Source organism: Gracilinanus agilis, chromosome 4, assembly GCF_016433145.1.
Source record: "Gracilinanus agilis isolate LMUSP501 chromosome 4, AgileGrace, whole genome shotgun sequence".
NCBI classification, from domain to species: domain Eukaryota; kingdom Metazoa; phylum Chordata; class Mammalia; order Didelphimorphia; family Didelphidae; genus Gracilinanus; species Gracilinanus agilis.
In genome coordinates this window covers 31,946,185-31,959,733 of record NC_058133.1, presented here as the reverse complement: position 1 = coordinate 31,959,733, position 13,549 = coordinate 31,946,185, and the positions used below count along the sequence as shown (strand labels likewise).

The following is a 13,549-nucleotide window of genomic DNA, read 5'->3' as shown; positions in this document are numbered from 1 at the left end:
CCAGAGACAAGGTATCGCTGGGTGCCCTGGATCATTACTGTCCTCTCTCAGAAAAGCATGTCTGCCATTCTTTACGGAGAGACAGGGAACAGAGACAGAGACACACCCAGAGAGAGTGAGACACAGACAGATACACAGACAGACAGACAGACAGACAGACACACACACACACACACACACACACACACACACACACGGAAAGAGAAGAGAGATAAAAGAGACAGAGACATAGTGAGAGGGACAGAGACAGAGAGACATGCACCGAGAGAGACAAAGACCCTCAAATCAGGACAAAATGACTAAAAGACCTATATGGACGTGGGCACAAAAGTGGGAGCGATCAAGAAAGCAGGTATAAGACCAAGAGGTTGAGAGGGGGAAATAAATAAAGTCATGTACCAGGAACCAATCACAGGGCTGCTTTTAAGACCCTAAAGCGAGGGCCTTGCCTGGTTAAAGATAAATTACTCATAGAACATACCACACCACTGATCCAGAATGGAGGCTTAATACTCTTTGCCTGCAGTTGGAAATAATAAGATTTCTTGAAGCCTCTGTGTCTAAATCCCCACCAGAGCAATTAAACCTTTACATCCTTCTGAAATAACGGCCCTGGTGCACTGATGGGGAAGAGAGAGAGAAGGAGAGTCTTCTGGACCAACCTTCAATAAACACAGGCTCGGGTTTTTTTCTCTGGGACTTTAAAATGGAAGCTGGCGAGCTGCCTGCCTGCCTGTCCCTCCATCCAGAGGAAAAGTCTACCCTCTTCTCTAAGGGCCCCAGCTGAAAACTATCAAAGAAATGGCAAGCCTGCCTGGAAGATTGATGCCCGCTGGCGCAGTTCTGTGCACCGTTCCCATCCACAAGCACAGAACAGCTATTAGGAGAAAACACACCGAATGTGGCACTTTGTAAATCCCACAATGTTCCCGTATGGATGGGAGAACAGTCAAGTGTCTGGCAGCTCAATCTGGGTGAGGTTCCAAAGGGTGAAGTCAAAACTAAGTATAGCTGAGTCTCAATTATCCACAGTAACAGACCAGACACACGACCTCAGCAATCAGCTTCATGGAACTCAAACCTCATTTCAGCCAAAAGCACTCCAACCACAGGGGCTCCTGGGAGCTTCCCCGCTGGGGGCTCGGCGAGGTGTGCCCTTCTTCCCTGCCTCCCCTCCTGCACTCACCCACACATTTATTAAATGCCGACTGTGTACAAAGGGTTGGCTCCGATGAGAACCAGTCCCTGCCTCATCCCACGGACTCAACGCATTCCTGAGGTGGGCCGATGTGGAGGGGCTGGAGGGAAGTACAGCAGCCAGTCGGTAAGGTGGCCCCTAGTGTGTGTGTGTGTGTGTGTGTGTGTGTGTGTGTGTGTGAGGGGGGGTGTTCAGCAGCACCCCCCCCCCAGATGATGTGACTAGATTAAGGGGGCAGAGAGAACAGCCCAGGGCTCCTGGGAGACTTGCTTTCCTTCTGACTCTGGCAGCCAGCAGCCACTTCCGCCTCCCTCTGCACCCAGCTCAGCTCTCCGGGAGGCTGAGGGCCGGCCAAAGGGCCAGAGGACTTTTGGCCGAGTCTCATCCCCCTCTTCCCTTCCCCAATCTGACAGAGGTGGAGAAGGTCAGCCTTAGGCCAGGGGCCAGTGCAGGAGAGGAGCGGGCAGCAAGGCCGAGACACCCCTAGGACTCTACAAGGAAATCTGACCAACAGCTACATCTCCTTGGTTTTTATCACAGAAATGCTGAGACAGCCCTCGAGGCTCACAGGAAGCAGGTCTGCCCACAGCCAAGCTGGACATGCACACGCCTACGCACTGCCCATGTACATACCACATCCGCCTGCCCTACATGCACACCCCACACAGAGTGCACAGTTTACATGGGGACACACATACACCCTCCCACCCCACAGCCTCAGGCCTGGAAGGCCCCCAGGGCCTGCTCTCCTCCGCAGGGATTTCAGCAGACCGAGGGACCCCAGGAGGAACGAAGGGCTACCACTTTCCTTGGAAGCACAGCTTGTGGAAGGAGAGATGTCTGGGAGCTAGAAGGAGGAGAGAAGCAAAGAGAGCCAACCCGACTGTCATGAGGGCTCACCAGCCTGAATCAGAAGGACTCTTTCCTCTCCCAATAACCAAACCAGGCCTTTTTGTCCCAGGGAATCGTGACTCTTGCTTTTAGAGAATCCTAGAATCCTGCACAATTAGGCCTGGAGGGGATCCTCAGACCAGCAGGTACCGCTTGCCACTCCCAATATAAAGATGGGAAAAATGAGACAAAAAGAGGGGAAGTGACTTGTCCAAGGTCATATAGGACAGAAAGGGGGGCTCAGATGCAGGCCTTCTGACTAGCGGGCTCAAGCTTTCCTTGTTCGTTCATTCATTCATTCACTGAATGAACAATTAATTACCTGAGAACTTCCAAGCTGGATGCAAAGTCTGAGGGCGTCTGCTCCAGCCCCTCTGTAGCCTCTCCAATGAGTATGTAGCTTCTGTGCCAGGACATCCCCAGTGACAGGGACTCTGGCAGGACTCCAATTGTTAAGTTCTGCCTGGTGTTCTACCCAAACTGGCACCTATTTAGTGCATTTAGCCTATATCTATCCAGCACAGACTAGGCATGGGCTGGGCCCGACACTGGACCTGCCACTCCCAAACCTAGAAAACCTAAAAACAGAGGCTCTTAGGGGAAGCACTGGAGCCCATCGTCTGTACGATCACATATCCTCCAACCTATAAAAAACCATGCATCAAGTGCCTGCTATTGCTGGACACTGGGTCAAGGCCAGGAGTACAGAGACATACGCAAGGTGGTGTCTGCCCAGAGGAGTTCACATTCTATCAAGGAAACAGAACATTTCCAGAGAAAATGAATTCAGGACATATTCACACCAAATGCACTTAGACTGGTGGAGGAAGGCGAGGAATGAAGATCAGGAGGGGCCTTTTGAAAGAAGTGGCACTGGGGGCAGCAAGGAAGCTCAGTGGATAGAGCACCAAGCCTGGAGTCAGGAGGACCTGGGTTCAAATCTGGCCTCGGACACTTCCTAGCTATATGACTCTATGCAAGTCACCTGACCCCAAGTGCCTAAGCCTTCCTACTCTTCTTCCTTGTGTGTGTGGAGAGAGACAGAGAGAGAAGAAAGGGCACTTGAAGAGAACTGGGGCTTCCAAGAGGCCTGGAGGCTGGAGATGGCCCAGGGTGTATGGGGAGGAGCAAGTAGGCCTGCCTGACTGGTATCCAGAGACTGATCAGTATTTTGTAAAAACAAAAATAAGAAAAATAAACAATAATCAGCATGACTGACCAATACATTGAAAAAGTCTGAAAATGTCATGCAAGATCCATTACTTGGGGATGTCCCACCTCCACAAAGGAGCAGGATGGGAATATCTTCTCTTAGCTTTTCTTTCTAGCCAGGCTTGTTTTTTGTTTTTTTTTTAAACCGTTTTTTTTAAACCTTTACTTTCCATCTTAGAACAATACTGTGTATTGGTTCCAAGGCAGAAGAGTGGTAAGGACTAGGCAATGGGGATTGAGTGACTTGCCCAGGAAGTGTCTGAGGCCAGATTCAAACCCAGGACCTCTTGTCTCTCAATCCACTGAGCCACCCAGCTTCCCTCCAGGCTTGTTCTTGATAACTGTGGCAAAAGGCAGTCAATAGACATTGATGAAGCACCTACTGTATATCAGGTACAAAGAAAGGTAGAAGTGGCCTGCCTTTAGGGGGCTCCCAGTCTAAGGAGGGAGGCAACATGCAGCCACTGTACAACCAAGCTGGAGACAGAAGAAATGGGAGATGATCAAAACAGGGAAGGCACTAGAGTTAAGAGGGATAAATAAGGAAGGCTTCCTGTAGAAGGCAGGGTTTTTAGCCAGGAAGCAAAAATGAGGCGAGGAGCACAGCTAGTTAAATGCCAGGAGTCAGAAGACAAGTGTCTTGTTTGAGGCACAGCAGGGAAAGTTAGCATGCCTGTGGAGAGGAGGGGGGGGGGGAGAGACAGAGAGAGAGAGAGAGAGAGAGAGACAGAGAGAGAGAGAGACAGAGAGAGACAGAGAGAGAGACAGAGAACGTGTATAAGAAAGCCTCAGAATGCCAGAGGATTTTACCTTTGATCCTGGGGATGGTAGGGAGCCAGTGGAGTTTCCTGGAGGGCAATGATAGGTCTGCCCTTCAAGAAGATCACTTGGGAAGGGAGGATAGACCAGAGAGGGGAAGGAAAGATCAGGTGAAGATTTTATGAGAATTGGGGAGGCACAGTCATTTCTATAGGCAGTAGGAAGGCAGAGGAAGCATGAAAAGACTGAAGATAAGTGAGAGTGGTGATGCTAGAGGAGACACTACTGGAGAAGATGGGCTGGAATGGGAGAGTGGGGAAGCCCTGGTAAGGCCACCTCTTCATGAGACAGAGGTGAAAAGGAGGAGATTGTGGCAGGACACATGAGTGACAGATGATGAGGAAGGGAGAAGGGGGAGCTCAGGGCAAATGGCCTCAATGATTTCAGTAAAGCACAAAGTTGGAGAGGGTAGAGGAAGGGAGAATTGTTGGGAGGTCTGGAAGAGCCATTGTGTAAAAGGATGGACTTATAGCAGTGAAGGACCAGTTGAGGTCAGAAGGTATAAACTTGCAGTAGAGACTTCCTCCAGCTTTGTTCAGCAGTGAAGGCAGCAGATGGTGGGAGCAAAACAATGACTATCGATTCCTTTGTGATTGTTGTAGACACTGTGAATGTTTTCTTGCCGGTCTTATTTCTTGATGCACTGTTATTCCAGCCAGCTATTTCCCAAACATATTATGGCACGGAGGCCAGGTGGAACAGTGCTTTCCCTCTTCATTCTTGTGTCTCAGCATTTTCCCTTTCTTCAATTCAGGTGCCACCTCTTGAGTGAACGAAGCCTTCCTCAATTGTCCCCCTCTCAACATTATCTCACATTTTCTTACTTATGTGCATAATCCCATATTGATTTATCTTTGGATCTGCCATGTTAAGAAGGAAAACCAATTAAGAGCTGGAAGGTCCTTTCCAAGCCATCTAGTTCACAGCCCTCAATTTATTATTTTTTTTCAAACCTTTACCTTCTGCCTTAGAGTCAATACTATGTATTGGTTCCACAGCACAAAGAGCAGTAAGGGCTAGGCAATGGGGGGGTGAAGTGACTTGCCCAGGGTCATATAGCTAGAAAGTCTCTGAGGCCAGATTTGAACCCAACACCTCCCATCTCTAGATTTGGCTCTTAGGACACTGATCTACCCAGCTGCCTCCACAGCTCTCATTTTAGAGATGAGGAAGTTGAGGACTAGAATGATGCAATGATTTACCCATGTCACATTCCAGAAACTCCAGGCCAGGCCCTGCCTCTCTGGGTTGTTTATGGAACTGTAAAAAGCATAAAAAAAAAAAAAAAAAAAAAAAAAAAAAACCACGAGAGAAAAACACTCAGTTTTCAAAAAGCCCAGCAAAACCGATTTGGTTTCCTGGTCTGAGGATACAGTTCACTATGTGACCACTCTGAGACTGCCAGATAGCTGGATTTCCTCGACCACATCTCCCTCTGGGAAGACCTGGTTCATGTCCTGCCTCTTCAAAAGCAGTTGAGTCATCTTGCCCTCTTGTGCTGGCAAAGGCTCTCTAGGATGAGGCTCAGGCTTCCTTAATTCAGTTTTAGGATAATAAGCTGGAGTGTGTAGCCAAAAGAGGGAGACTCCAATAATGAGGAGGAGCTCAGAAAATGGAAAACAAGGCTTAGATAAGCAGGACTGTTCCCCTAGAATAGACGATGGAACATCTTCCCTCTCAGGGGGGAGGTGGGGAGCCACACAGGCATGGAATGCTGCATATGCTATCAGAATCTGTAACTCTATCTCATGGGTTTGCTTAAATGTTCCTTATTTACAAGGTGGTGTGCAGTGTGGAATGGGAGGAGAGGAGGCAGAAGAGCTGGAAAAGAAGAGGCAGAGGAGCTCCCTGGGAGCTCAGGGAAGGGCTGGACCAAAGCCCCTGAGGCTCACCTGGAGATTCAGGTCTGGCATGGATGCCAGCAAGAGCTGCCCCTGTCTCTTATAAGGAGAGAGGCTTCCACAGCCAGCATTTATGTGGCAGTTTAAGGTTTGCAAGCCCTTCACAATTATCTCATTTGATGCTCATAATCATTCTCATTTTACAACTCAGGAAATCGAGGCAGTCAAAAGTGAAGTGACTTTGCCAGACTCTCAGGTACCAACCCATGAGTGTCTGAGGCCAGATCTGCACTCAGGCCTCTGTGGAGCTCCCAGCTGCCTCTAATCATGAAGGCTCCCAGCCGAGGATAGTGACCACGCTGGGGAATGATGCTGAGGCTCAGGTTGAACCAAGTGCCTCTGGGCACTAGCAGAGGAAGGGCCCTGCTCCTCTTTCCAGCCAATTCAGGGGCAACCTGCTTGGTCTTTGCCTTCCTGTTTGATGCCCAGGGAGCAGCGCAGCAGGGGCCTAGGTTGTGTGTTGTGTAAATGGAATTAGCTTGAGCCCATTCATAGTCAAAAAATCTACCCATCCTAGGCTTAGAAATGATGTCACTCTCACCTCCCTTAGTGGGAGGGGAGACGAGTTACCCACACGTGACAATGAGTAGCAAATCAAGAACAAGGGACGGCCCTTTGGGCAGTCCAAATCAATGTAGAGGCTGCCATTTGTCCATTTGAATTAGAGGTGGACCCCCAGGAAGTGACGAAAGACACTTTCTCTTTAAGTATGTTACTCACTTCCTGTGGAGGCAGTTCCAGCTTCGAACTCGGTGCTGAAGCATCTCCTGAGACCACAGAACGCTTACACTCTGTATTGTCACGTGGGTAAGTTAGGCTGACTTCCTTGGCCTAGCTGGGCCGCTTCCAAACTCTGCCTATCTGGCTGTTGGGCCTTGTGGCTTACAGCTTCATTTATTTAGCCTTTAACCCTCTCTCTCTGTTCAGGCCTTTGGCCTGGACTAGCCTCTCCCTTTCTCTTTAGTCCTACTTTTTTCCTACCAGATTATAAATAAACTCCTCAACCCGATGCTGACTTGGGTCTGATTTAATTTCGGAATCAACCTGAATCGTTGATTCCTGGCCGCCACACTTTAAATATATATCTATAAAATTCCCTAAATTTTCCCTCTTACAGTGTGGAATTGAATCATCTCCTTATTCTTTGAAAGGAGAACATCATTCAGATGTCTGTTAATTTCCTTCAATTCGGAGAAGCCTGGCTCAGTCTTGAGAACGAATCCCACTCCATTTTCCCTAAACCTCAGGCTCACTTTGTACCAGGAAGCAGCAGTGGACCCAGGAGCTGAAAGCTTTTCTGGGGCAGGGACCCTCAGGCCCCTTGGGACGGACCCACGGAAGTCTGTTGTGGGGGTCCTCTGGGTCCTGTGAGGAGAGTGGGGGGGGGCCATTCTCAGAGCTCCCTATCATTGAACATTCCCCTGGAAGCATGTGCAGGATGGATCTGGGGCCAGGGAAATGGCTGCCTAGCTTCGGCTCGAAGGGCCAAGGGAACAGGAACATTAACTCCTATTTCATTATTAGCTCTGAGGCAGAAAGAACACCTTACGCAGAGAGACGGATGATAGCGAAGGGCCCAGAGCTTCTGGGCAGGAAGAGCCTTGACGCAGGCAGACCTGAGTGCACCCAGCAATGGATGAGTGACCATTCGCACCAACAAAGTCCTGTCTACAAAAGAAGACCCCAGGGAGGCAGGGAGCACAAGCAGGCTGACTCTCCTTGTACAGAAGAGAGAGAGCTGAGACTCGGAAGACACTGGGGGGGGGGGGGGGGGGGCTCCATCGGGGCGGAGCTGAGAGTCAGGGCCAGGCAGGCAACCCCCTGCCGCTAGCAATGGGGACAGAGCTCGGAGACTCTAAGAGGATGTTCCTAGTCCAAGGATGATGCCAATAACCAGAATGGGGAAGTCGAAGGGCTGGCCAGCCGGGTCAACGACAGCATCATCAGAGAGAGGACTCAACAGCAGCAATTAAGACAAGCAGAAAAGTCTGCAACTAGGAGGCTCTGGACTTAACAAAAAGGACCCGAGCTCGTGTGAGGCTTGTGTGGGAAACCCACAGTATGCCTGGATGGGAAATAGGAAGGGGAGGCACTTCCTAAGTAAATACTGTAGAGTAGTTCATCTTTTTTTAATAAACCCTCCCCTTCCAACCTAGAATTGGTACTAGGTATTAGTTCTAAAGCAGAAGAGCGGTAAGGGCTAATAGTTGGGGATTAAGTGACTTGACCAGGGTCACCCAGCTAGGATGTCTCTGAGGTCACATTTGAACCCAGGACCTTCCATATCTAGGCCTGGTTCTCAATCTAGTGAGCCACCCAGCTGCCCTTCTGTGAAGCATTTCTGGAAACCTTCTTTGTAGTGTCACCATGAGGTGACAAAATTCAGAGAACAAACTACTGCAGGTAACCGAGGGATCGTCTCTCCGCTAAACCTCTCAGGTAAGGCAAGCCTTCCTAGCTAGTCCAGGCAACCTAAATTATCGTTAACCTGGGCGCTTCTTCCAGCCTCTCGCCCCTCCTTTCCCTTCCCCCTAAAGAGAAGCAACAGAATTGTTATGGCCAAGTCTAATTTTCTTTAAACAACTACCTAGAGTCCTTCAAATGCCAAGTCATTCTTACCTAGAGTTTCTTTCTGCTCGGTGAAAATGGAGACCAAGTGAAATTGTTTCTGAACCGAACGTGAAATTGGCAGGACGGTGCTTTTCTTGGGCAGCTTTGGGGGTGCTCTTCTCTCATCGGTCTTCGTAATTCACCTGAAAAGTGCAGTGAGCGTTCAGTCCCCCAATCTGGCGGCACCTCACCACCTCTGGCATCTAAAAGAGACCAAGAGAACGCGTGTGCTAAAAGCCCGAGCCCCTGGCAGGAAGGTCCACGTGCTCACTTCTGGGGAAGGGCGAGCGGTGAGAGATGACGCCGATGTCCTAAACGTGCGTTCAGAACTTCTCTGAGGCGGCTTTGGGTAACCAGACAGGTAAGCATAGAAGAAAGCTGAACCCATCAGCTATAGGATGCGTATCTGAGACACCTCTGGGCCACCACAGGAGCAGCAAGGCAAGGCTCAGAGAGGAGAGAGAACCAGCTCTGCATGTGGAGGTTCCCATGGACAAAGCTCTGGGGGCAACTCTGGAGAGAGAAGTTCCAGGCACTTTCCAGGAAGGTCAGTGGCAGGGGAGCTTCTGAACCAAAGGCCCCCCAGACATCAGGGGTCCCTCATCCAAGATGGTTTCTAATCTCAAGGCTCCAGCCCAGGCCCCAAAGATGCTCTGACCACCTCCTTGCCCTAAAGCTTAAACTTTGTTCCTCCACCCTAAGCATAATTTCTGGGCTCCTGTCCAAAAAATGTCTGAAAGACCTTTCCTACCACCTGATGGACACTTCTACTTGGCTGCCAGGCCCCCTGTACCTTCCCCTTTGGCAACAGCAACTCAATCAACAAAACCCCTAGTCCTGTCTAATCCCAACTTCTAATTGAAACAGAAAATCCCTTTTAATCCTCTAGCAGGGTCCAGCTGGTGACTGTCCACTAGGCCAGTGATGGAGCTGCTGTGCAGCCTTGCACAGCCTGGACACCCCCCCCCCCCCAGCCCTTAGGGTCCCTCCTGTTGTCCAGTTTTAACATCTGTAGGGGAACAGATTTAGAGAACAACAGCTCACATTGAAGTTCATTTTGTACCAGGATTTTCTGGCTAAATCTGTGATGGGGGGAGGGGAAGTGGGCAGGGAACTTCTAGCTAAAACTCCTATCAGTGCAGCACTGCACCTGCCTTACAACTTGGGGTCAGAGAGGTTCATTGACTTGCCCAAGGCCACACAGCAAGTGAGGATTTGAACCCAGGTTTTCCTAACTCCAGGCTTAGTGCTCTAACTCTTGTACTTACTATGTGCTCCCAAGGGGGCAGAGCATCCTATCTGCCCAAGATCCAAGGAGTGAGGATGCCAGTGAATGCCAAGCATTGAGTGTAGAAAGTGATATATGTGTCTTTCAAAGAAAAGAGGCCAGTCCCCTGGCTTGTGGGCCTAAAGGCTAATGAACAAAGTACAGACAAAGGGCCTGGCACAGGGAGATGGAATTCAAATATCAGCCCCTACTGGGTGTAAGGCTCTGTCTCTTCTGCTAGATCCTCCTCCAGGTTACCCCCTCTACCCACAGGTGTCCCCTAGGGCTCTGGTTGGGGCCCCTTCTCTTCTCCCTCTGTACAACTTTGCCTGGGGATCTCCCTGGATCCCAAGGATTTAACTATCATCTCTGTGTAGAATGCTGACCGTCAGAACCTGAAGGGTCCTTAGGGAACATCTAGTCTAATTCCCACCCTTTACAGATAGGAAAACTGAGGCTCAGGGTAGGGGAATAAATGGCTAGTTTGGGGAAGAGCTGGGACAGCCCCAGGTCTCCTGACTCCCTCCATCCCCAGGGTCTTTTCTAAGCCAACTCCAGAAGTCCAGTGATAATGCCCGTTACAAAACCATTTAGGTTCTTGACAAAGACATTTAGCAGAGCTCCCTGAAAAAACTTAAATACAACCTGATGCCCAACTTTTTACAATGAGGCTGCCCTGCTTCATTCCCTCCATTTGGAGTCTGACCTTCCTTGCAGCTGTGGCCTCCCATGATGCCTGAGGACAGGAGCTTATGCCACCCCTGGGGCTCATTGAATTGCAGTAAATTTAGACTTGGTGTATGGCAGAGAGGGTAGAGGGAGGCCCTCCCCCACTTCCTAGGGGCCTTGTGGATGCTGCACGATGGCCTGAGGAGGCAGGGCAAAGTTGGGGGATTCTTAGTCAGCTCTGACATTCTGTGGTTGTGGCCAAGCTAAAGAGAATGGGTAATCTAAAAACTAAACCATTTTTCTCACCTGAGATTCTCACCTCCGGAATCCAGGTCTCTGAGGCTCACCCGGTCCCCAGGAAATACTGACAAGTGATGCTGAGAAGAAGAAAGGAGGACGACTCCCCAGACCGATCCCAGGGGCAGCAGAGAGGAAGCCCTCCTGACACAGTGATGCCATCATTAACACCATCCCTCCATTAGTCATATCCTCAGAGCAGCCAGACTAGAAGCCATGAGGCAAGCCAGAGGCCAATGAGACTGGCTTAACTTGCTAATAAAAGGCTGTCAACAGCTCAAGAGATCAAAGAGTCTGGTGAGGGGACTCAAACAGACTCACATTTCTAGAGGACCTTAAGGGTTGCCTGAGAGCTTAGCACAGTGCCTGGCAACCAGAGGGAGCTTAATAAATGCTTCTTGGCTGACCTAACAGCCTGGTGAGGAAGCTGTTCAAGGGCTATTATCACTCCCATTTCACAGGTGACAAAAGTAAGTCTGGGAGGTGAAGTGATTTTTTTCAGTGAACAAAGACTCTGACCTGGTTCCTTCTGGCTCCATGTCCAGAGCTCTTCCCTCCAGACCACAAGACTTGGCCACGGAGGAGCTCAACTGATCAAAGCTGAAGGGCCCACAAACCCTTTTCCAATCCAAGCAGGACAGTCCACAGCTCCTTTTCCCCCAGTGAGCATTTGTTAGATGCCCCAAGTCATAGGAGTTATGGGCTCTGGTCTCCCTCTAAGTCTGCTCTGCACAATCCCTTAGGCCCATGCTTAGACCCAAGGATGGAAGGTTCTTCCTAGCCCCAGTGGGTCCAACCCCCTGATTCTGCAGAGTCTAGAACAAGAACAGCAAGTCTAGAACAAGAGTCTGACACCTCTACAATGCACCCAGCACTTCTGCAGAAATCTCTTCCTTTCTTCCCTTAAATCCTCTATACCTCAATGGACCAGAACAACTCAGTGCCCAAACAAGCTCCAGACTCTCTGCCTGGAATGTCCTCTTCGCTTAGCAAATGCCCCCCATGGATTTGAGCTGATTCTGGAAGGAATACACACAGAATGAAGGGCAGAACCAGGCCCAGCTGGGTCACAGAGGACATAGGAGGGCAATAAGGTGCAGGAAGGGGCCAGGTGAGAAAGAGTTTTAAATGACAAAACAGAAGAATTTCTATTTGATCTGGGAGCCATCTGCATAAAGGAGGAAATTAAACCTAGGGGAGCTGATGTAGTCACAAAGAGAGAAAAAGGTTTACTTAGGATGGGGCCTTAGGAAAATCTATATCTAGAGGGCAAAGAGGAAAAGCCAGCCTTCAGGAGACCAACGAGATCAGCCAAGCACACAGGAGAAGAGCCAGGAGGGAGCAGTGTCATAGAAACATAGGAGACAGGCCACTCAGCGGTGTTACCAACAAAGAGTGGTCAAAAAAGACAAAGAAGGGGGCAGCTGGGTAGCTCAATGGATTGAGAGCCAGGCCTAGAGACAGGAGGTCCTAGGTTCAAATCTGGCCTCAGACACTTCCTAGTTGTGTAACCCTGGGCAAGTCACTTGACCCCCATTGCCTAGCCCTCACCACTCTTCTGCCTTGGAGCCAATATACAGTATTGACTCCAAGACAGAAAGGGTTTAAAAAAAAAGAAAGAGAGAAAGAAAGAAAGACAAAGAAGCAAAAAGGCTGTGAGATTTGGTAATTGAGAGATTTCTATAATTTTGGAGAGAGTTGTCTCAGTTAAGTGATGAGGTCAGAAACCAGACTGGAGAGGGTTCAGGAGACAGTGAGAGGAGGAGGGGAGACCCCAAGCTTTTTGGAGAAATTTGTCTGAGAAATGGGGGCAGGCCACAGGATGGTGGCTTAAGGAGATGCTAGGGTATAGTGAGGATTTTTTTTTTTTTAAAGGACAGGGTATCAGGGAACCAAAAAGATAGGGAGAAACTGAAGATCAGAGAGAAAGGATGATATGAAGCAATTAGCTTGAGAAGAAAAGGGTGGAACTGAGGGTAAAATAGTTGCTTCTTCCATATAGTTGAAGAGAAGGGCCAACCTCTTCATCAGAGACAGAAGTAAAAGAGGAAATAGTTGGAGGATGTCAATGGGTTATCAAATGAAGAGAAGGGCAGAAGATGAACAGTAACAGTTTCAATTTGTTCAGTAGGAACTCATTTGAGGGTGATGGGAGTCCTAAGGAGGGATAAAAAGGCTTGGATTAGCCATTGTGAAAAATGGGAGAGATAATCAATTGGGGAAGAATAAAAAGAATTGCCTTGCTGCAGTGAGAGCCCAAACGAGATTTTAAAAAAAATGGATCTAGGCAGCATTAAAGAATGCTTTCCTCCAACTCTGTTCAAAAGCACAAGAGTAGAATGGGAGATGCTGAGGATGGGAATGATCCAGGTGTGGGGCCTGGCAAGGCATTGGAGGTAGGAGGACAAGGATGAAGTAGAATAGACTTGTACTGGTTCTCTAATGATTCAAGATGATGAAGCTATAAGAGTATAACCAGAACAAAGGGTGCTGGCCTGGCAAAGTACAGAGGAGTGAAAAACTGAGGCAGAGAACCAAAGAGAGAAAGCAGCAGTAGGTGTGGGGCAGGGAGAGTCAGAGAGTATAACTGACAGAGAACAAGAGATATCTATAGCTATCTATCTATCTATCTATCTATCTATATATGTGTGTATATATATATATATATATATATATATATATATA

General features: G+C 49.1%; 1 protein-coding gene across 1 annotated transcript in view; it reads right to left on the bottom strand.

The window, feature by feature from the left end:
* Positions 1–13,549, bottom strand: part of MKNK1 (MAPK interacting serine/threonine kinase 1) — a 50,017-nt gene that overhangs the window by 27,889 nt on the left and 8,579 nt on the right. The window contains exon 2 of the mRNA XM_044676203.1: positions 8,641–8,834. The gene's annotated coding sequence lies outside the window, so the exon portion shown is untranslated. The remainder of the gene's footprint in view (positions 1–8,640; positions 8,835–13,549) is intronic.